This window comes from Trachemys scripta, chromosome 5, assembly GCF_013100865.1.
Source record: "Trachemys scripta elegans isolate TJP31775 chromosome 5, CAS_Tse_1.0, whole genome shotgun sequence".
NCBI classification, from domain to species: domain Eukaryota; kingdom Metazoa; phylum Chordata; order Testudines; family Emydidae; genus Trachemys; species Trachemys scripta.
The window spans coordinates 67977518-68001459 of NC_048302.1; the positions used below are offsets into that span (position 1 = coordinate 67977518).

Genomic DNA, 23942 nt, shown 5'->3' on the forward strand with positions numbered 1-23942 from the left:
TGGGTTTTGTCTGGTGGATCCAAACCTCAAGTTCTAAGTCATAGGCTCTATGGTGCATATTCTCATCCAGATGTATCTTCAAGAATAACTAAGTCATCTCTTAATTTTCACTATGCTGATACGTTTAGCACTTAATTTTTGGAATAAAATCTGAGTTCAGAATAGAAATGAGTGACTGATAGGTTTACCTAAATGTACGCCTCAACACATACTATTATCCCCACTTCTCAGATGGGAAAATGGAGGCTCAGCAAGGGCGGCTTTCTGAGGCTCCCACCAAATCATGTGGCAGAGCAGAGAAAGGAGGCAAAATTTCTTGACACCATTGAATGGTTAGAGTAGTTCAGTATTTCAGATTCATGCTCATTGAAAAACACTCTCCTCCCTCTCCTTTTGTTATGCCACAAGTAAGGATGCTGCTATACCTCCACAAGAATTGTGTAAATACAAGCTTCAGAAGAGTTTTCAAATGTAGCAAATTTTAAGCAAGTGCATACACAACTTCAGGAGCAAGTCAATAAATCAACAGGCTATGAAATAAAATGCAAACTGCCTCCCTCTATATACAATGCATCATTACAGTGGTAAGTTTCCAGCACTTCACTGTAACTGGGCAAAGATGAAATCCTTGTATACTGCAGCTAAACATGTTTGATCTTGACTCTTCCATACAACACTTACTAAAATTCAGGCCCTCAACTTAATGGCTTCTTTTGAATCCAAATTCAGTTGCATCTTTTTAATTAACATTTTATAGCCTCTGATTCCCACCCTTGCTGACAGATTAGCATACCATCAGAGTGACAAAAGGAGATTTAAAAAGGTAGACACATTTTTGATTGCCTTTATGCAATTTCATGAGGAGGGAGAAGGAAAGAATTCCAGACGCTACAATTCCCTTGATTGTTACAAAGACAGGAAGACTCAATCTTTCTTATCTGCAAGTCATCCATTATCTACCTCCAGGTCTCAGAAGTTGTCTTTTATTTTGATTTACCATAGGTCTATATTCTGACTTCCATTATGATCTGGCAGTAGCCTCACAGCTATAGCAGGCTCCAATGCCACTGAAGTCCAATTTTTTTTTAATGAAAAGAGTCTCTTGGTTTTTGTTAAAAAGTAAGGTCTCTGTGGAGTTTATATGAGATTGAAAGTGTGGAGCTAGATAAATGGGTGTTCCTCACTGCCTTCAATTGCACTTCACCCTGCTGTTGCTGTATCTTAGATATACCGGTACTTTGTAGCACTACTTTCTACTTAAAGTTGTAACATTTTTTTCCTATCATGAAAACTAACCACCAGAGGTTGTCCTGTCTGTGCACAGGCACCCTGTTGCACACACAGCATGACTTTAAATAAATGTGGCACATGGGCAAGAAAGTAGGGTTACCATATTTCAACAATCAAAAAAGAGGACGGGAGGAGCCCCGCCCTAGCCCCGCACCTGTCCTGCCCTGGCCCCGCCCCTGCCCCTTCCACTTCCTCCCACTTCCTGCCCCCTCAGAACCCCCAACCCTCCCCCCCACGCCTTGTCCCCTGACTGCCCCCTCCTGGGACCTCTGCCCCTAACTGCCCCCCAGGACTCCACCCCCTACCTAAGCCTCCCTGCTCCTTGTCCCCTGACTGCCCCCTCCTGAGACCTTCCCCACATCCTAACTGGCCCCCTAGGACTCTACCCCCTACCTGTCCCCTGACTGCCCCAACCCTTATCCACACCCCCACCCCCACACAGACCCCTGGGACTCCCACGCCCCATCCAACCACTCTCCAACCCGACAGCCCCCCCAGAACTCCCAACCCATCTAAACCCCTCTGCTCCCTGTCCCCTGACTGCTCCGATCCCTCTCCCCACTCCTGCCCCTGACAGCCACCACCCCCAGAACTCCCAAACACCCCCTCGCTCCTTGTCCCCTCATTGCCCCCTCCTGGGACCCCTGCTCCTAACTGCCCTCCAGAACCCCACCCCCTACCTAAGCCTCCCTGTGCCTTGTCCCCTAACTGCCCCCTCCTGAGACCCCCCCACCTGTACTCTGACTGCCCAAAACCTTACACCCCCAACCCCCAGACAGCCCCCCCTGAACTCCTGACCCATCCAACCCTCCCCCTGCTCCCTGTCTCTTGACTACCCCACCCCAGAACCTCTCTGCTGCTTCTCTGACCCCCGGCCCCCTTACTGTGCTGCAGAGCAGCGCGCTCGACAGCGGGGGAGGGGAGCAGGGTCGGAGCTCCAGACTGCCAGAGGCCGAGGTGACGGCCCACGATCTGTGAATGCAGGGTGGGGGGAGGGAGGGAGAGGGGACTGCTCTCAAGTTGCAGGGGAGAGGAGGGGGAAGTGGAGGAGGGGCTTTGGCTGCCGGAGCCCCATGCGAGTGGCACCATCCGGCTGGCTGCCCTGTAAGCCCCGCACGCTCTGCATGGGGGGGGGGAGTCCGGACATTGACAAATTCCCCCCGGACGCTATTTTTAACTGAAAAAAGCTGGACATGTCCGGGGGAATCCGGACGAATGGTAACCCTACAAGAAAGTCACAGCTATGGCTTGAAGGAATTAAATGATTACAATAGAGTCTGTTCTGCTGATAGGGAAATTATCAATTGTTAATTAACATCTTCCTTCAGGTGCAATAGTATACATCACTGAGGAAGCAGTTCTTAAAACAGGTTTTTTAAAAGGACAGTTTTAGAAGCTACTGGGACTTTGATACATTTTTAATTTTTGATACAAAAATATCTGCCATAAGCAACAGCATCTTAACTAATTCTTTGTAGTCGTATTTAGTTTTTTCTTTTAATAAAGAAAAAGACTAAAGGAATACTTTTTCTTGCATTTTTGTAACATAATTACATAGCTTGCACCTGTACATTCTAGCTTTCCTCACCTGGAATAAAACCCTTATAGAAAGATCCTATAGGACTTATTAGCAAATGAGAACCTTTCCATAGTCCTAGCTGTGATATTTAAAGAGCAGCATAATCCTCAGTTTCAGTGATACTGCTTAACTTAAGACCTACATTATCTCATGTGTTCTTTATAAATTATCTGGTCCCAGTTATTCAGAATTTCAGAATAGCCAAGTATGTTGCACAGGAATATCCTGTCCCTCTCTCTCAAGACAGTGCAGCTGCCAGAAACTATCACATAACTTAAGCTGTGCCCCATGTTGTAGTAACTCTTCCTTCAGCTGAAAAACTGAATGTGGCAGTTTCTGGAGTCCAGCATGATGCCCCTGCAGAATGTCTAGGCATTGTTGGCATGGAGTGTTCAGAATTGAGATGAGGACCCAAACTTGGGCTGCTGAGTGGAAGAACAGTCTGCAGTTGGCTGAGTCAGACTCCCATCAATCAGTGAATCCAGGCCCTGGCGTGAGAAGGCACCAATGGACCCGCAAAGTTTGTCTCCAAGGATCTATGGGGGAGAAGGGCAACACTGGGATGTATTAGAGTCCACCATAAGTATCAATAATTTAGTAGTATTGACAGGGTAAGGACTCAGGCGAGCTTTGATTTCTTATAGGCTTTTTGGTAAGATGTGATTCAGGTTCCTTCTAAGCAATGCATCAAAATGGAAATATTTCTAGGCCCACCTGCTAACTAGTGGGGTGATAGGATGAGGGTTCAACTTCTAATCCAAGTCATGCTCCCTAGGCTGGCAATGTTAGAAGCAGCCCACTTAGTCCCCGAAGGGAAGGGGAGTACATTGTATTGTTCAGCAGCAACCCCTGCTGGGTTATTAAGTAAAACTTTTGATAGGCCTTTGAAGGAAGATTTTATCAGTCCTACTAAGCAAGAAGGATGGTGTTTGCAGTATAAGACCTTAAGTATGTAAAATGGGAAAAACAGGTGGGATTAGGGAGGGGTGTGGAATTCTCAGATATGGGGGGTATTTAATTTAAAACATAAAATCAAATCCAATATTCTAATTACCAGCTGATTATCTAGATGAAATCTGGTAATTATATGGGTGGGGTGTGCTCCATAACTTTCTCAATCTGTCTCACACAAGGTTTTAAAACCTTTCATTCTATTGACAGTTGTGTACTGTTGTTATTAATATCTTTACAGTAGTCTCTCAAGTCACTTGTAGTCTCTCATCTCTGCAGTCTCTCAAGCAGAATGGCCAGCCAGTCCAAATATTTAAAAGGTTCAAGCAGTTCAGGCAGGGCTTAAATTCTCTTGGTGTTTCTCAGAGTCCCTTGCGCCCCGCCTCCTCAACAAGCTATGAAAACTCCAGGGGGAGTTGAAAATATTTACCAGAGCTCCACCCTGGACAGCTCCAGCTAAATTTAAGCCATGAATCCAGCATACCATTTACTCTTACTGTATTGAAAAGTATGATGTAGGGGGGAGGCAGAATGACATCCTTCCTCAAGTGAACAAAAGTGATGATGGAAAATACAACCTTCCCTTTTCATTGAGATGTATTGCTTTCCTCAGATAATATACTTCCTGTTTTAGTCACAGAATCTAAGACTTAAATTTTAAACATCACAATCAGCACTATCATGGACTGTTGATATTTCTCCATGTTAAACATGATCATATGAATATTTTAAGTTCTTGTACATTTTAAAAAACAAAGTTTAATATTGCAAACCTTCAATAAACTCTACTTGCCATCATAAAACAGGGGTATGAAACATCACCCAAATATGTAGCCAAAAGTCTGAAAACATAGATGGGCTTTGCATGATGTCCTGAAAGCTAATAAACTCTCTGTCCAACAAGAAACATATCAAGTCTTTTCCTTACATCAAGAATACTTCTACAATTACAATGTAAATCTTCTCTTTTTGCTTTGCAAAAGGACCTCCTTTAAAGAAACATTCAAACAAAAATCATTATAGAAATGCTGTCTTTGCTTTTTATACAACATTAAGAACGTGAGGAAACAACGCAGATCTAGTTGGGTTCCAAATAACTGTTTACAAACAATAAACAAACATAAAAGGCCAAGTTACATATATACACTACCACTTTGTTAGGTTCTGGTGGATTCTGCCTCTACCTTTTTTGCAAAAGGTACTGAACACATTTTTCAAAATCTAGGAATTGCTATCGGGACTGTCCCGGTATTTACTTGTTTGTCCCGCGTCCCGACCGATGTTCAGTCGGGACACGAATTGTCCCAATATTTTGCACTCCAGCGCACAGGCAGAGGGGGCTTGCGCCCCCCCATCCCAACTCCACCCTCTCCCTTCCCCATTGGATCCCTCCCCAAATCCCTGCCCCGGCCCCGCCTCTTCCCCAAGCACGCCGCATTCCTCCTCCTCACCCCTCCCTTCCAAGCTTGCACTAATCAGCTGTATGCCAGCGCAAGTGCTGGAGGATGGGGGAGAAGCAGGATGTGGCAGCCAGCTCAGGGGAGGTGGAGACGGAGCGGAGCTGGTGGGGGGGATCGGGGTGTGGCGCTGTCGGTGGGTGCTCAGCCCCCACCAGTTTTTCTATGCTCCTGCTTTTCTTTCTTTTCTTTTTTTTTTCCCTCCACCGCCAGCTCTTGGGGTTGTTGGGGTTTTTTTTGTTTTTTGTTTTTTTGCTCTATGGGCACACACACATCTCTCATCTGGTCACCCTAGCTACAGCTGGCTTACAAATAAATCATGAATTCATATTCACCCTTTCTCACAATACAAGAACAAAGGGGGCAGTCAATGAAATCGAAAGGTAGCAAATTGAAAATATTTTTTCACATAATGTGCAATTAGCCTATGAAACTCATTACAAGTTAACACTAATGCCAAGAACCTAGCAGGATTAAAAAAGACTAGACATATGTAAGGCTTGCAAGAGTTAGAACCCACAGTTGTAATAGTCAATAATATAAACAAGAGCTTTTGGAAGGGATATAAACCCTCATGCTTCATCACCTCTGTGATGTTAAGAAGCTTTTACAGTTATCCCATAACTGTCTGCTGAACAGTTTCTTCCTTTCAGTAGCTGATACTGACCTCTGTCAGTGATAGGATACCTTGATGGGTCTGAATCAGTATGATAATTCCTATGATGTTTTGTGACAAGTTGTTGATACGATTATTCTCTCCTACCATTGTTTCCAGTAATGTTTTTGTAACTTGCAGTATGTAGAACTAGCTATTTAAACATTTGTGTGTGTGCGTGTGTGTGTGTGTGTGTGTGTATACATACATACATACATACACACACACACACACACACACATATATATAATGGAAAAATGTTTAAACATTTCATGTGTGTATATTGTATATACATCTTAGAAGTAATATTTATAAAAACAGTCACATAAAAAGCTTGACTGCTTTAATTGTTATGGCCATATTAGTGACTTGGTCCCCTGCTAGGATTCACAGACTCAAACACAGAGGCATCAGGTTTGATTTAATTGTGTCCTGTTAAACATGACTATTTAAACAGTTTTTCTAACACTGTTGTATTTGTAGCTATGCAGTTCAGTTCTCTGTGTGTGTGTGCGCACACACAATTTATATATAATTATTTAAACTACGATTCCAGGTATGACTATGACTTGAAGCTAACATAAAATAAGAAGCTACTACCAGTGAATAGTTCAGAAAAGCCTGCAAAACAGTTTTCACATATCCCTAACAACTTTCTGAAACATTCATCTTTTGGGGTGTAATATTCCTTGCTTAATCTATCTCTGAAGGTGTATCATTTAAGTTTGATCAAAACTAGGGCTGTCAAGTAATTAAAAAAAATAATCATGATTAATCATGCGATTAATTGCACTGTTAATAATATAATGCCGTTTATTTAAGAAGTTTTGGATATTTTCTACTTTTTCAAATATATTGATTTCAATTGCAACACAGAATACGAAGTGTACAGTGCTCACTTTATATTTATTTTATTATAAATATTTGCACTGTAAAAACAAAAGTATTTTTCAATTCACCTAATACAAGTACTGTAGTACAATCTCTTTATCATGAAAGTTGAACTTACAAGTGTAGAATTATGTACAAAAAATAACTGCATTCAAAAATAAAACAACATAAAACTTTAGAGCCTACAAGTCCACTCAGTCCTACTTCAGACAATTGCTCAGACAAACAAGTTTGTTTAAATTTGCAGGCGATAATGCTGCCTGCTTCTTGTTTACAATGTCACCTGAAAGTGTGAACAGGTGTTTACATGGCATTGTTGTAGCCGGTGTTGCAAGATACTTATATGCAAGATGCACTAAAGATTGATATGTCTCTTCATGCTTCAACCACGGTTCCAGAGGACATGCATACATGCTGATAATGGGTTCTGCTCGATAATGAGATCGACACATATTTATTTTCATCATCTGAGTCAGATGCCACCAGAAGGTTGATTTTATTTTTTGGTGGTTCGGATTCTGTAGTTTCCACGTCAGAGTGTTGCTCTTTTAAGACTTCTGAAAGTATGCTCTACACCACATCCTTCTCAGATTTTGGAAGGCACTTCAGACTCTAAAACCTTGGGCCAAGTGTTGTAGCTATTTTTAGAAATCTTACATTGGTACCTTCTTTGTGTTTTGTCAAATCTGCAGTGAAAGTGTTCTTAAAATGAACAACATGTGCTGGGTCATCATACAAGAGTGCTATAACATGAAATGTATGGTAGAATGCAGGTAAAACAGAGTAGAAGATATACAGTTCTCCCCCCAAGGAGTTCTGTCACAAATGTAATTAATGCATTATTTTTTTAACAAGCGTCATCAGCATGGAAGCATGTCCTCTGGAATGGTGGTCGAAGCATGAAGGGCATACGAATGTTTAGCATATCTAGCATGTAAATAACATGTAATGCCGACTACAAAAATGCCATGTGAATGCTTGTTCTTGCAGTCAGGTGACATTGTAAATAAGGAGCTGGCAGAATTATCTCCCGTAAATGTAAACAAAACTTGTTTGTCTTAGCAATTGGCTGAACAAGAAGTAGGATTGAGTGGACTTGTAGGCTCAAAAGTTTTACATTGTTTTGTTTTTGAGTGCAGTTATGTAACAAAAAAAATCTATATTTGTAAGTTGCACTTTCACTACAGAGATTGCACTATGAGACTTATATGAGGTGAATTGAAAAATACTATTTCTTTTGTTTATAATTTTTACAGTGCAAATATTTGTAATCAAAAATATATACACTTTGATTTCAATTACAATACAGAATACAATATATATGAAAATGAAGAAAAACATCCAAAATATTTAATACATTTCAACTGGTATTCTACTGTTTAACAGTGTGATTAAAACTGTGATTAATCGCAATTAATTTTTTGAGTTAATTGCGTGAGTTAACTGTGATAAATTAACAGCCCTAATCAAAACCTTTTCAGCCATCCTTGCCTATGGGAAAGTATGCATTTGAGGAAGGGGGAGGAATAGTTTTCCTATAGTGAATCTGGAACCATACTGTTAGAGCTGCAACAAAAATGTTTAAAGTTTAAAACTGGAATAGCTATAATCCTAACTGGAGTGTGTTTTCCTGAGGGTTTTTTTGGAGAAGAATCTGGTATATGACTCTGACAGTTCCAAGCACTGAAAATCTGTTCTTCTGAGATTCAAATAGACTGCTGGAGAGGGCTTGAAGAAAGTTCTCTTTGCCATAGAATCCCTGCAGGTATCCTTCAGGAGAAGGATGAAGTTGAGTTTTGTACAGGAAGAGAAATGTCCTGAATAATAATGAGCTCTCTGCTTCTGCTTAACATGCCTATCTGGAGTGGAGAGTTAGGCTAGAAGAGCAGCCACTGGATCAACTAACTTTGATTTGTGGGGAACAGTCCATCCCTTTACCACTAGTTCGTTCCCTAGGCAAAAATCTAAGGTATAGGATATGATGAAAATCTTCATCTTTATCTTTCCTTGTAACTCTTTCTATTATAGTCTGGGCCTTGTTCTGTTTAGTGGCTTATTTAACGCTAGTATCAACCTTGGTCCACTAGCCAATTCAGACATTCCATGTACACAGTCAATATAGCCTGGTTTGGGGGATGGGAGGGGAAAATAAGTTGGCCCTTACTTATAGAGTTGGTCAGATGCTTGAACAAAATATCTTTAATCGAAAAATGGCCTTTTTCAAAATCAAAGTTGTGAAAATGTAGGGGGATTGACAAACTTTAAAGCTACAAATTAGCCTGCTATTTTTTTCATTTTTGATTGTGGTCACTGTCATCCTTTTCTTGTCCTATGGTTAGACCCCTTCTGTTTTCTTGGTTTTGTTTGTCAATCACAATACATTTCTTCTTCTGTGTTCATGCATTTTTTTTTGTGTGTGTTCTGTCACCATCTCTTTTTATTTAGAGGGAGTGGAATTTTGGGGGATGATATTTACATGAGATGGGAGCACACAGTGTTAGGTACTGTACAGATAGGCTCAGCTCTTGTACTGGGTAGACACACAAGCTCAGCAGTTCACCCACCCACTGCACGATCGAGGAACAAAGCTGTAAAAAGTCCTTGTCCTGAAGTACTTACAATTAGGTAGACAAGACAAAGGCTGGGAGAGAAACAAGCAAAACTTAGTGATTTGCTCAGGGTCATACAGAGGTCAGTGGCAGAGAAAGGAATAAAATCCATTTCAGGTCTCCTGACACCTAGTCCAGTGCCCTTTCTACTAAACAATACTGCATCACTGCCTTACTGCTTCATCTAAATTTTACTAGATATCATTGGCAATTGTGACTAAAAAAGTGCCTAAGTTTACCAAAGGGGGAACTTTTTTGAAAATCTTTCTGTTTTTTGAAATCCAGAATTCTCATTGTCCAAAATTATTTAACTAGAAAATAAAAACAACCAAAGAAAATAAAAAGTAAACAAAAGTTGATAAAGTATATAGAAAACTTCAGGAAAATGAAAGGAGTCTGTCTCAAACTACTAACAGAAATAATTGAAAAATTTGCCCAACTTTTTTGGGGTCTTGTTTAAACTGATCATTTAGGAGCATTGATTTCAATGGAACTACTTATATGCGTATCTTTAAGCATGTCAGTGTGTGCAGGAGCAGGGCCTAAATCTTCTCAGTGAGTTTTCTGAAATAGTCTAACTTTTCCTGAATAACTCAACTTGGTGCTCTAAACATCAACTGGTTTTAAACACATACAAGAATTAACACACCAAAAGTTTTGTTGGGAAGCAACTAGCACCAAGTTGAGTTTTTTTATACATGTATAATAAACACACACTTTACACAAACCCGCAAAAACAAAGAAATGAAAAGTTAAGCTACCTAACCAGGGCCAATCAGATGGGGGGGGCAAGAGGACCAGTTGGCCTGGGCCTCAAGCTCAAAGTGGGGTTCAAATTTAGACACTTGTTAAGTTTTTTGGCATTGGATAAGTTTTGCAACTTGTTTTCATGCACATCCCTATCGGACCAAAATGTGATACACTCTTTCAGCTTAGAGCTGCAAATTTAAGTAAATAAGAGATGTGATTTGGTAAAAGACATAATTTTTTTGTTAACTGATATAGATTTTGTCATATTAAAGAGTTAAAAATATATTGGTTCTGATGGCACAAGATTAGACCATGATGAACGTGTCCTCTCAGATCAGCTGATTATATAAACAAACCACTACTAGTGGCTGGTGCTGGATCAAGTACTTGTTGAAAGGTAGAGAATTGTTACATTTAGTGTCTTTATAGTTTTATGTCTAGTTGACTAAGGTGAGCGCTGCACAAGAGACTGGTTATGCTGGAGTATAGAAAAACAATCTCTGTACTGTGCACCCTGCTTCATTTTGAACAAAAGTGCTGCAAATACATCTGTTGCAACAGAGGTTGGAGGAAGTTGAAAGACCGAATACCAACACATGAGAGTTCAACGTCACACAAAGAAAACTGTGTTGCATGGAAATCAGACAGTAGGGCAGCATCAGCTTAAAGTTCAATTAAGAATTTACTCTTGACTGAATTCTCTACAGAAACCTAATAACTAGAAAAAACTTGTTGAGCGCATCCTGAATGTCACGCTTTTTCTTTCTGAGCAGGGATTGGCTTTCTTTGGTTCCAGTCAATGTATTGGTGATCGTGCCAATGGAAACTTTCTAGGCATAGTTGAGCTCCTCATCAAATATGACCCACTTTTATCAGAGCATGTTAAACATGTTTGAGAACTGCAAGATAGTCAAAAGCGCATACAAGTCCATTATCTCTCCACACGCATACAAAATGAGTTTATTGAGCTATGTGGGTCATTCGTACCAACAACAATTGGTCAGGCCTATGACAATGGCTCTAATATGGTTTGGAAGTATGAAGGTGTACAAGCAGTTCTGCTTGAGCATAATTCAAACTGTATTTTCTCCAGCTGTGGAAACCACACACTAAACCTTGGAGGTGTTGACTGTGCTGAATCATGCAAGGAGGCAATTATTTACTTTGTACATTTGCTGAACAGTTCTAATCTCTTCAGTAGCAGTTCACAAAGGTGGGAAATTCTGAAGCATTATCTTCCTGTTTCACTGCATGGGATGTCCAAAACTAGATGGTCTGCACCAATTTGATGGTGTTCAACCAGTTGCGCAGCATTTGAATTCAGTGAGAAAGGCTTTGAGAGATTCAAGCTCATTTAATCTCCGTGCACAGGCTCAAACTGAACTTCAGTCTATTCAGAAGCACATGTCAAAATTTGAATGTATTCTGATGTCATCTTTGTGGATGAAGCTACTTATAAATGATCCACCAAACTAATCTGGTAATTGAAGCACACAATGCTACACTTGATGTTGAGAGGGATAACATTGAAAGTCTTATCAATGACAGTGAACAGATTCGTGAACAATGGGATGCAATCCTGACTGAGTCCAAATTAGTAGCACAGAATATTGACATTTCATCTGAGTTCTGCACCAATCGCAATTTACCTACTGAATCCGATGCCGAGCAGCATTATAGGGTCAATGTCTTCCTTGTCATCATTGACTCTATTCAATCAGGTCTTACATGTTGATTTGAGTCACTGTGACTAATTTGTATCCTTTTGGGGTTTCTTTGGCACTTCAATAAACTGAGTAATGAAGATCTGCTTTCTGCAACTGAACAATTTCAGCAACAGTATGACAAAGAAATCTCAAAAGATCTCGGTGATGAGGTCATCTTCCTCAAACGAATATATTCTATGAACTTTAAATTGGATTGCAAGCCAAAGGAATTGCTTCAAGAAATACTCAAACTTGGACTCTCTGGGGTGTTTCCTATTATCACAATTGCATTGCGTATTTTTGTCAGTTTGCCTGCATCAGTGGCTTCAGGTGAACGCACCTTCAACATGTTGAAGCAGGTAAAGAACTATCACTGTTCAACTATGGGACAAGAGCATTTGAATGGGCTCACCATGCTTAATATCACCTGTGCACGAAAGCTAGATTTTTCCTCAATCATTAGTGCATTTGCATAGAAGGGCTAGAAAAGCATTTATCAAATAAAAACAATTCAAATTCAAAAGAATGTTTTGTCTGTCAGCAGTTGTGCATGAATGTCCTATCATAGGTATGATCTGATAGAAAAGTGTTGCTCCTGATGGAGACAGTTTTATGTATGCCCATACCCATCACTCAGTCTTGCCTGTTTCCAGCCCCCAATCAATTAATTAGACTTATGTGTGTTGCAGATAAACTCTCAATTATCATTGTGAATAGCTTCTCAGAATCTACCACTCTACCTAGTTTTGGGTAGATGGACAATTTTTTTAAAAGATCGCTCAATAAACTTTCCAAGGGTGAGGCTGCTAGTGTGCAGAGATAACTAGATATCATGCTGACCAATGTTGTTTCATCGTTTCCTTGTACTCCCTTGTCTGTTGTCTTACATTTAGATTGTCAGCTCCTTGGGGGCAGGGACCATCTTTTTTGTACTCTTTGTACAGCATCTACCAGAATGGAGTCCTGATCCAGTAATACTACTAATAATAAAAAGTAGGATTTACAAGGGTGGAGGGGGGGAAGTCAGAGCCCTATTTCAAAGACATTCTACTAACAATTTAGGAAGAGAAACCAAACCAATTTCCTAGTTTTTATCCCCTTTGAATCTTCTAATCCTGTATGAAATTTCAGTGTTCCCCTACCTTTAGAGAAAAATGGGAATTTTTGCCAATTTTGGAATATAACCTTAACTATGGTGTTGCTACCATGAAGCTACATAATGTAATATATAATCTCAGAACACCTATTTTTTGTAAATCTTTTTTAATTAGTTGCCTTTGTTTGTTCTTTACTGAACATTTGGCTTATGATGCCCCATAAAACTAGCTTGTTAACTATTTTTTTACTCCAAGGTACTCATTCTCTAATAATAAATTTGAAGTATGTGAATTAAATCATCCATTTGTTGACTTCAGTCTGGTTTTGCTCTTCTCTGCTCTCATCTATTTTGATGAATATGAAAAACAAACCAGAAACTTCGCTTTCCTTTTGAAAGTGTATTTATAGGGAAGGCCTGTAATGTATAGTAAACAGATGGGATGACACTTGCAAAGCTGACCAAGACCCCTGGGATCCTAGATGCTTAAGCAGATCTCATCATTAACTATAAAAAGTTCAAAGGCTTCATAGCTTTTGCCCAATACATTTACTGCACATAATTACACAGGTAACTAATCTGAAAATTTTTATTGGACCAACATGTATGATGTAACATATATGTTGGCATCAAAATACTGTTCTTTAGATGTGGACAATTTTCATAAAAGAGCTTTGTGTATGTTATGTAAGTATTATACATACTGATCTACTTGCTGTTAAACTAGAAAGGTATCTCATGTCACTGGTAACTAGCATCTGAAGGAAGTTCAGTTCACTGTTCTTATCACTCATCAACACACTGCATTGATGCACAACAACAAAAACTTATAAGAAAATATGTGGTACCTTCCAGGCAAAATAACCCACTTTTCCCCCGTGTATTTATATAAGTGTAAGAAAGATGCCTATATGCAGATCATTTAAACAAAACTTATGCTGAGGTGTTGTTTTGTTCATCTTTCACTATTAAAGTGTCATCAACTGGAAGTCAACGCTAGTGGTCTTATCCCAAAGCTGCACCCACTTGAGATGCATAAATGACATGCCAAAATAAAGCTATATTTATAGAAGATGTCCATCATATGATGATCCTTCTTGTTTCCTGTGTGCTTTGCTCGGCAATGAAATAGTTAACATTGTCTTGTAAATTGCCATTCAACTTCAGAGTGAAATGAAATGGAGGCTATTGTTTCCTTCAGTGAAACTCCCTTTCTGAAGATGGCCAACAGAATCACATTTCAGCCACCATCAGGGCTTGATGCAATCCTTTTTTATTTGGGTTAGCACAACTGACTACTTTTGCCTTTTTTCCCCCTATTTAGATTTTCTTTATGCTTTAATTTAGTTTGATACTATAGTAGCATATGAGTACTTTAAAAAATTAAATTAAAACTGCCTCTTCTCCTGAAATTGAACTATTTGAATGTCTGAAACAGACATTTTAGCCATTGCATTTTAACTAACATGTAATCAGATTTTTTTTTCTTTTTTTGGAATTGACTACTTATGTTTTAGTCCTGCTTTTTAAAAAGACCCTGAAAGCAGATATTTATAAATAATATAAATAGTAACAATGAGTCAAAGTCCAAATATCACTGGACTTTCTCAAAATTAGGGTATAATCCAAGGTTTGGAGATTTGACCAATTGCGAACTATGTATGTTATATGTAGCCATGTAACTGAAAGTAGTAGATGTTATCATGTTCTGAATATTCTGTACCTTTAAATGCAGATGACTCTCTGCGCTGATGAGACAGCTGCTATTTAATGTTGCAATTCAGAGGCGGTGTATCAGTGAGTCAGTGCTGACTGTCGCTAGGTCTGCTTTTTGCTTTTCATTAATAAAAATAAGTCCTCTAGTCTGAAAAATTTTGCATGTATATAGCACACCATCATTATTTATATTGCAATAATGTCGAGAGGCCTCAATTAGATCAGGGTCCCTTTGCGCTAGATAGCGTGTGTATCATAGAATATTAGGGTTGGAAGAGATCTCAGGAGGTTATCTAGTCCAATCCCCTGCTCAAAGCAAGACCAACACCAACTAAATCATCCCAGCCAGGGCTTTGTCAAGCTGGGCCTTAAAAGCCTCTAAAGATGGAGATTCCACCACCTCCCTAGGTAACCCATTCCAGTGCTTCACCACCCTCCTAGTGAAATAGTGTTTCCTAATATCCAACCTAGACCTCCCCCACTGCAACTTGAGACCATTGCTTCTTATTCTGTCATATGTATATACATATATCTATACACTATATGTAGGTGTGTGTGTGTGTGTGTGTATATATATTATATATAATATAATATTAAATAACAGCCTTTACCCCCATAGAGTTCACAATCAGGATCCCCACATGCACAGATCTTTGCACACCTTTCCTTCCTTCCTACCTGTAAATAGAAAGGGCAGTAATAGTTCCATAATTACCATATGAGTAGGTGGAGAAAAAAGATCAATCTGAAGAAAAATCTATTAGCAACTCACCCCAAAATTGCAATAAACAAAACATGTTTTCATTTAAAAAGGTGAATCATTCTCTTCAGCTTTGCCCAGAAGAAGGCCACAGCTGATCTCTGGCATGTACTTTATGCTCTGTTGGGCTGAGAGCCCTAAATGGTACATGGCACTAGAATGTGACTTTTGAAAAGCCTGGAGCTGTATGGGCTCCATGATATGCAAAACCTCTTGCAGGCACTATAGTACCATTCTAAATGACATAAATATGTGAAGAAATCAAAAACTTGATAGCATTGTCTTCATATCTCAGCAATACTCGTGTACAGCTTTAACAAACCTGGATTTGCCAAAAAGTTATTGCTTCATAAGTTCATTCAGTTGAATGCAGAAATAAGCCAATTTTTCAGTGAGTCCAATACAAAACGAAAAACCTTCTGAAAAGAAAACTTGTTCCCAGCTGTGTTGCTCATTACTCCTCTGTCTGAATTATTTGCAGTTTAACCCTCTTTGCACAGTGCAACAGCAAGGCAGCAAAATGCGCCTCTGAATGTTGTGTGGGCATTTTCTACACTTGTTCAGAAACCGTCATCTATAAAGCAGGTGGAAATGCTGCAGGAGAGAGACCTCCAGAAAACATTTCCAGATCTGCTTGGACAGCTGGTCTTTTCAGTCCATGAAACCATAGCTGAAGATGTGCAGAGAATGTAAGGTTTGCACTGGTGAGCAGCAGGATATCTACTTAAGACATTTGGAAATATTGTGTGCATGGATTATCCATCTCTCATCATAAATCCTATTTACGTCAACCATGCAATTAGCTCAGGCGTGTTTGACTCCTACATTGCAGAGTGATGTGAAATGGTGTGAGCCAGCCCTGTCTTGGAACTTACATACTGATTTTTCTAGTTTGTGTTTTCACATACTGGTTACACATTCTTAACAGGGCTGTGTCATAATTTAAAGTGTCCCCAAAGGAATTACCGTTGAGAAGGAGGGAAAAATCCTTTTCCTTTGGAAGGTTTCAACTTCTTCAATTCAAGTTCAAGTATCAAACTGCATTAGCCATCTCTATAGCTAAAGCTGTGAGAAACTTATCTAATCTAACTCTTGAAGTGTTCATAAAACTTGCAGAAAGGTATAAAGTGGGAAATGTGGTTCTGCCCTGGGACTACACTTAGAAAATTTATATTTCTTTATATAACTTAATTTTATTTATATAATGTCATAAGCATAGTTCTTTTTCATGTTCAGGAAAAATAGGGATGGGAGGGTGTTGTATTGCTCTTAAAGGTCTAAAGAGTTAAAGACATTTATAAACGCTTTCACTGTCTAACATGAAATAGTATCAGACAGATTCAGAGTTATTTTTAAACAGAGCTGTTGGTTTTACTCAGTTACTTGGCAAACATTGAAAAGCATTAATTCAAATTGAAAGTTTATTGATGAAATACAAAGAACAAGAAATTAAAACAAGCACTTGTATTGAAAGTGTGGTTTAGTGAATATGCAAAACGGACTTAGTCAGACCTTTTTGAAGTCTGTCTCCTTTTGGAGTCAAAATAGCAGTCTCATGTTCAGAGCAACCTTTCTTTGATTAAAAGGATAGGGTTAATTTTACTCACGCCTGATGTGAAGGGCACTCATTTAACCTTTTATTAACACCCACCCACACACACACACACCAGATGGAAGAGAGACAGGATAGAAAACACGATGAAATATGGCATTTATTGATACCTTTTGGACTGCTGGTTAGTTACAAGTAGATGCTTTGGCTGGCAAGTTGACCATGACACCTGCTTCTTGGACCCTGGTTAGTTATAATCAGCTCATGGCCATCATCTGGTTGGATCTTATCCAAGTAGAAAAGACAGGTTTGGATGAATGCAATATACACCACTACCTCAATATAACGCAACCCGATATAACACAAATTCGGATATAACGTGGTAAAGCAGTGTTCCGGGGGAGTGGGGCTGTGCACTCTGGTGAATCAAAGCAAGTTCAATAAAATGCAGTTTCACCTATAATGCGGTAAGATTTTTTTGGTTCCCGCGGACAGCGTTATATCGAGGTAGAGGTGTAGTTGACGCCAGAATTTGATGAAACACCAAGAGATTGAGATAGGATAGGAGGAAAGAAACTGATTGTGGGGGGTGGTGGAATATGATCGAGGTCTAGAAAATCATGAATTGTTAGAGGAAGGGAATAAGGAACCATTGTTTATCCCTTAACATAACACAAGAACCAGGGGTGTGATGGGGTATACAAACACCACACAAGGCAACATGGGGTTAAGGAGCTGTTCTTGGCTCCTGTATGAGATGTACAGACTGGAAGAGGAGTTAAAAGGAAAGCAGACCAGCTTACTTGTAAGCAGACCAGGGAAGAGAATGGACCTTTTAACTGGCAGCTCCTGAGGAAAGGACTGAGGGGGAAGGTAGGATCTTTCCCATCACCAACTGCCTGAAAGTCCCTCCCTGGGGGAAGAAAGGACCTGTTTCTGATACACCCTGAAAGGGAGGCATTTCCCCCTCTCATGTACTAACCCAGTTTGTGTTAATTCCCCTTATTTTGTTTATGGACTACCACAGAAGGGAAGAGACTTGGAACTGACTGACCTGGAGGGTCAAGTCACAGGAGGAGGGAGTCACCACCTCCAAGAGAGGGAGAGAGCTACCATGCCACAGCTAGTTACAAGGAGGTGCCAAGCTGTGAGCTGACCTCTTCACACTTTCTTGCTACAGACTGTGAACTTTAGACAATAGAGGGGTGGTAGGAAGTGGCCCGGGGAGAGCAGTTTTAAGGCACTCTTGGGTGTCAGATCCTTTGGTAGACCTCCGAGGGCTCTGGGCCAGAGCTCAGTAGAGTGGGAGGCACTGTGCTTCCCCCTACCAAACTGCCTTCTGCATTTTGAAGGATCTTAACCCCTTGACCACTAGGTGATGTTTCCCATGAGTGCTGACCCTCACGAGGGGTCATCTGATAACACTAATAGGCAGCAGGTTTTATAACAAACATAAGGAAGTATTTTTTCACACAATGCACAAACAACCTGTGGAACTCATTGCCATGGGATGATGAAGGCAAAAAGTATAACTGGGTTCAAAAAGGAATTCGCTAAGTTCCTGGAGGTGATATCCATCAATGGCTATTAGTGAAGACGGTCAGGGATGCAATCTCATGCTCTGAGTGTCCCTAAACCTCTGACTGCAAAAAGCTGGGACCGGACAATGGGATGGCTCAATTGAAATTGCCCTGTGCTGTTCATTCCCTCTGAAACTTCTGGCACCGGCTACTGTCAGAAGACCGGACACTGGATATCTGGCTATATGGACCATTGGTCTGACCCAGTATAGCTGTGCTTATGTCCCTCAACAAAATAATACAACAAGAAAAGGAAGCCCTGGGAGAGAACCAGACCTTCAGTTCTCTGCTCCCAGAGGAGAGTATGGCTGAGAACTGGCACTGCTTGCATTGCTTGTCAGAGCTCCCTGCTGGGACAGTGGTGTGAGCTGCAAACAATTACTTTAGAATGCCTACTAAGACTTGCCTGCAGGAGCTGGACTGAATTATGGCCTGCCAAAGGCCCCTTGAAAGAAGGGAGGGATGCTGTGGGCTTGGCATCAGTTGGCTTTCTCACCTCCTGCCTTTTTCACTCCTTCTGGGGTAACCAAAGGTCGTGTCCCACAAGTAGACATGTTCTGCCAACTGCCCGGACACTGAGAACTGGAGGATGGAGGAATACAAGGCCTTGTCACACCTGAAAAGGGCACTGTGACAAATGGAATTCCTAAATGATTCAATGAGATACATCAGGGTCATTTGTCTGTATTCCAAGCAAGTGGAAATAGGAAATTGCTGTGGCAAACTCAATTGCTGTGGAAGATGTGGAATCCCAAGAGGTGGCTGGGACTCGTGGCCCAAAGATGGGAGGATCTGTAATTAAAAAAAAAAAAAAAACTGCAACCATGGGTTTAAGTCTGTACTGGCATTGTGGAAAGAAATCTAAGCAACACCACAGCTGCTGTTGTAAAACACTCTTCTAGCCTGTACATGGTTACATGGTTATGATACTGGAGCTTGGAATAAGAGTGTTTTTGGTGGTGGTGGTGTTTTTTTTTTTTTTTTTAAATGGGAGCCTAAAGTCAGGCTCTAAAATCTATAGCTAGGTGTCTGATTTTCAAAAACACTGAGCATCCAGAAACTCCCCCCCAAATCAGTGGAAACTGTTGGGTGCTCAGCTCGATTAATTATAAGTGAGTTATAAACGGAAGGGATCTCAATTTAAACCAGAAATGACTAAAATACATCTTTGACTGGATCTATGAATAAATCTATGACTGGGTTTGGACAGTACTTGCTTTTTAGGCAAAACAATGAATGATGCAATCTGAGGCTGGTATTGCGTCATACATTATATGAATTGCATCATGTTATTCCTAGAAGTCATGGATGATGCAATCATAACGAAGCTTACATCACTCTGCTGAACAAATTGCCCTATATCAGCTCTAGAAATTATACAGTGTCATGCTCTCTTATTTGTCAGTGTTTGATTTTGCAAAGGGACACATTTCTGTTTAGCCAAAGTGAGCAGAGATGCCTCGAACTTGGGTGAACAGTGCAAATAACTTCTGCTATGTTTGTGGTGAAGTGACTTTTGCATCACAAAAGCGCAGTATAACCACTATGGTTAAGAAAGCCTATCACTTTTATTTTGGCTGCAAAACTGGAGATCAGGACAAGAGGTGGGCCCACACATATGCTGCAACACTTGTGCAACAAATCTTCGCCAGTGGTTGAACAGGAAAAGGAAATCTATGCCTTTAGCAGTGCCAATGATTTGGAGAGAGCCAACAGATCATACCATTGTTATTTCTGCATGGTGCCTCCAGTTGGGAAAGGTGTGTCAAAAGAAGAAAAAGTGGACTGTGCATTATCCAAACATTCCATCAGCTATACGCCCAGTACCCCACGGAGAAGGACTGCCGGTTCCTGATGCACCAGAATCATTCTCACTTGAGTCAGACGAGGAAGAGGAAGAGGATGAAACTTCTGGTCCTGAACCATCAATGTCACAGGACCCACATTTTCTCCCATCCTCCTCCTCTGAACCACACCTCATAACACAAGGTGAACTGAATGACCTTGTCAGGGATTTGGAACTACCCAAGAGTAAGGCAGAGCTGTTGGGCTCTAGACTACAGCAGTGGAATCTCCTGGCAGGTGATGTTAGGGTTTCCATGTTCCGTGACCGTCAAAAGGATCTTGTCCCATTCTTCTTCATGGAAGGTGATCTTGTAGCCTGCAACAACATCGATGGTGTGACGGCAGCCCTCAACATCGTTCACGATCCAGATGAGTGGAGACTGTTCATTGATTCATCGAAGATGAGTCTTAAAGCTGTTTTACTGCCTAATGGCAATGTTTTGCCATCAATTCCAGTTGGTCATGCAGTCCATATGAAGGAAACCTATGACAACATGAAACAACTTTTGAGGTGCATAAACCATGACCAACATCAGCGGCAAGCTTTGTGGCGATTTGAAGGTTGTTGCTCTCTTGCTTGGTCTGCAGACTGGATACACAAAGTACTGCTGTTTTCTCCGCGAATGGGATAGTCGTGCAAGAGATTCCCACTACATCAAGAAAGATTGGCCAATTCGACAGTCATTGGAGCCTGGGAGGAAAAGTGTTCAGCATCCACCACTTGTTGAATCAAGGAAGATTTTGTTACACCCTTACACATCAAGCTGGGTCTGATGAAGAACTTTGTCAAGGCCATTGACAAAACACAAGCAGCTTTCAAGTATCTCCGTGGAAAATTTCCAAGGTTAAGTGAAGCTAAGATAAAGGAAGGTGTCTTTGTTGGTCCTCAGATTCATGAACTTCTTCGAGATGATGCATTTGACCATGCACTGCGTGGCAAGGAAAAGACGGCATGGAAAGCCTTCCGGTTAGTGGCAATAAATTTTCTTGGAAACAACAAGGCAGACAACTACAGGTTGTTGGTGGAAAACCTCCTCAAGGCATACAAAAGCCTTGGTTGCAACATGTCACTAAAGATACATTTTTTGCACTCTCATCTAGATTTTTTTCCACTGAACTGCGGAGCAGTGAACGACGAGCACGGCGAGTGATTTCACCAGGACATTGCAACAATGGAGAAACGCTATCAGGGCAAATGGAGCCCATCAGTGCTTGCAGACTATTGCTGGACAGTGACAAGAGATGCTCCATTTAATGAATAAAAGAGATAAGCCAAGAAGCGCCGAGTAGATACTGAATAGGACTAAACTATGTACATAATAGTTTTTTGCCTTTTGTTTCATAATAAATTTTATTTATATAACCTTTTTGCTGATTTTTAAAGTGTTACATAAACAGGACAGGTGAAATATTATCATGTAAAGCAACCATAAACACATGAAAAGACCTAGGTTTACAATTTATGATTAAAACTCTACTATCTACACAATATACATAGACATAAAATGTAAAAACTTAAATATCTTCGAAACAGTAGCCAATCAGTTGTTTTAATTGTCATATTTGAATTCAGCACATCGAAATACATAATAAATAGCACATTTTATCTCTGAAGCAGACGACTTCTCAAAAATTGTAGACCAGTGAAATCAGAGCCTCTATTTAAGAAGCCTAACTTTCAATTTCAATTTGGAAAAAAAAAATCTTGTCTGTGAATAACTTCAGTTGGTGTGGGCTACGTGCAATCTATTGAACTGTTTTTACCTGGTGCCTGGGCAAATGCATACCCCTCCAAGGTTACATTAGTGAGTGTGTGACAAATAGATCATCATTCTCTGTGTAGAGTGATACTCTATATCTACTAGCTAATTTCCTGAACTGATTTTTTTTCCTTCAGCAGCACCAGAAATGTGGTTTTTACTTCAGTTACTTCTGAAGAATTACCGTTGTACAGTTAATCCTCTTGAATGGCATTTTTAAAATTTCCCGCCCCCCCCCTCCCCCCAATGATGAAAGGAGATTGTCCCAGAAGTAGATGAGGCAGGCAGCCTGGTGAAACTCACCCTTCACTCCACAGCTATGCAAATAGCCAAAGTGAACTTAGTTCTGTATAAAAAACTGATTGATGTATATGGGAGGCCCATTGCAGTTGGTGCGTGAACTGAGACCCCCATGGTCAAGTCAGCAGTCTCTAACAGGTGATCTATAGGGAAGATTTACCGTTGGCCGACCTAGTGCATGGTGTTGTGCCAAGAATATCTTATCTGGAAATCATTTTTACAGACCTTGCACATTTTGTTTGAAATTGCTTTCTCCAATGTGGAATGCTTTAAAGCACATATAAACAAATGGGATTTTTTATTTAAAACATACCAAATATTGTGCTTTTACAAGTGTGGTGTTTTTTGTTATTTCTAGCTTTTATTTTTTATGAATCTCAGTGCTTCCTCGGCAGCAACCAGCCACCACCTCCTCTTCCTTAAGATCCTTTCTTAAAATCCACTTCATTGTCACTGTTAATCCCTACTTCCAAACATTTGCTCTTCTTTTTTAGGCTTAATATTTATCATATTGTATTTCCCTACATTGGAGTAGGGACCGTATACTTATTTGTTCATAATGTGGCTTATACCGTTAAGGTGTTCTAAATAAATAACATTGTGACCAACCAAGCTTTTTTTAAATGGTGGCAAAGCTCCTAAATTCATATTTTATGCCCTCCAAACTAGCAGTCTGATTTTCTGGGTCACAGGGTGACAAATCATTTTTAACCATCCAAAATTGCTGTAACAAGTGCTTTTTGAAAATAAAGTTATAACTATCTCTCTCCTCTGCCTCTCAGAACATAGGATATAAGCTTTCTTTATGAAAAGTAGAATTTGTGGCCTCTTCCAGGAGATAATTTTAGTTTGGTTTATGATTCCTCATATTCACACATGGATTTGCTGATCCTGAATGAATTCTGATCTTGACAGATACACAAGGGAAAGCATTGACAAGGATAGACAAATAGGATCTCTTCTTACATACTGTAGAGCTCTTTACTGTCCATTTACTGGCAAAGCTACTAAATAGTAGTGAATATTGTATTTCAAATGGACATAAATTTTTGGCTTCTTTAGATACTCACTTTGCTTGACTAACATAAAACATATGTGCCCATGAGTTACCAGTTTCAACGGAGAGAGATAGTTTAAAAAAAATTAAAAATCCTAGGATCAAAGTGCAAGAACTTTTATAATGTTCAAAATAGTTCTATTTTTAGTCTCAGGCAAGGTTTGTTCATTCAGTTGTAACTATTATAACTCTTTGAAAAGGGTTATAAATGGTTGTCAGCTTTTCTGAATGTTTCCAGTGCCTCAGTAAATCCATCATGCAAAAAATGCAGCATCGTCTTTTGACTTAAACTAACTACTGTCTTACATTAAAAAGTTGATAAGTGTATTCTGCCCAGTTTTATAGGCTTTATAACAGCTATACATGAAAAGCATTTTCTCAAGCTGCT

General features: G+C 40.0%; 1 protein-coding gene across 5 annotated transcripts in view; it reads left to right on the plus strand.

Annotated features, from left to right (window-relative positions):
* Positions 1-23942, plus strand: part of PALLD (palladin, cytoskeletal associated protein) — a 338505-nt gene that overhangs the window by 43587 nt on the left and 270976 nt on the right. The gene's annotated exons all lie outside the window — the stretch shown is intronic.